Source organism: Loa loa (assembly GCF_000183805.2).
Source record: "Loa loa unplaced genomic scaffold supercont3.614, whole genome shotgun sequence".
NCBI lineage: Eukaryota > Metazoa > Nematoda > Chromadorea > Rhabditida > Onchocercidae > Loa > Loa loa.
The window spans coordinates 24,181-25,025 of record NW_018108794.1 but is presented as its reverse complement, the minus strand read 5'-3'; positions in this window follow the sequence as shown (position 1 = coordinate 25,025).

The window sequence follows — 845 nt, the reverse complement described above, 5'->3', positions numbered from 1 at the left end:
AAAAAAAAAAAAATTATCAGTGATAACAAAATTTATCATTGATAATCATTTATTAGACCTCATTTTTTAATATTGACAAAAAACAAAAGAAAAAATGAAACAAAGAGTGAAATATTTGAAAGAAAGACAAAAAACTTGAAAAAATTTTTTAAAGAATTTTTTAAAATAAATTCTTTTATCCAAAAAATTAATTACATTTAATATCATTTCGTCGTTTTGAATTCAAAAATTTCCTAAAAAATATGTGCTATGATTTAACTTGTAAATTAATCAGCCAATCGATCAATCAAGTTAATTAATTAATCTAATTATCCATCAATTTTAAAATGATCTTCAGCAGGCAAATGGCTAGGTATTTCATAGTTTTCGCTAGTTTGTTTACTTCCATTAATGATTCTTTTTACTGATCGAATTGATTTTTATAAAATAAAAAAAAAAGAAATTTTTTCTCCAATCATTTTTGATTACTTTTTCTTTTTTTTTTAAACATTCCTTTATTTCGAATTATTTTATATTAATTTAATTTTTGCAATTAAAAAAGAATTTTTTTTTGAAGAATGAAAAAAAAACGAAATGAAACTTTAAATTAAGTATTTTTCAGTTTTGCTCTTTTTAAAAAGAAAAAAAAAAGAAGAGATGGCATGAAAAAGGAATGAAATTAAAATAATTCAACTCGATCAGATTAATATGTTTTTCACATTTCATTCGAATCTTTAATTAATTATTCATCAAGTTTGAATTTGTTTTAATAAAATAAAAAAAAATGTTTGCATTAATATGTATGTTTTCCTCCTTTTTTTTTTCTTTTTCATTTTTTTAATTTTATTTTATTTTTTTTTTTTTTT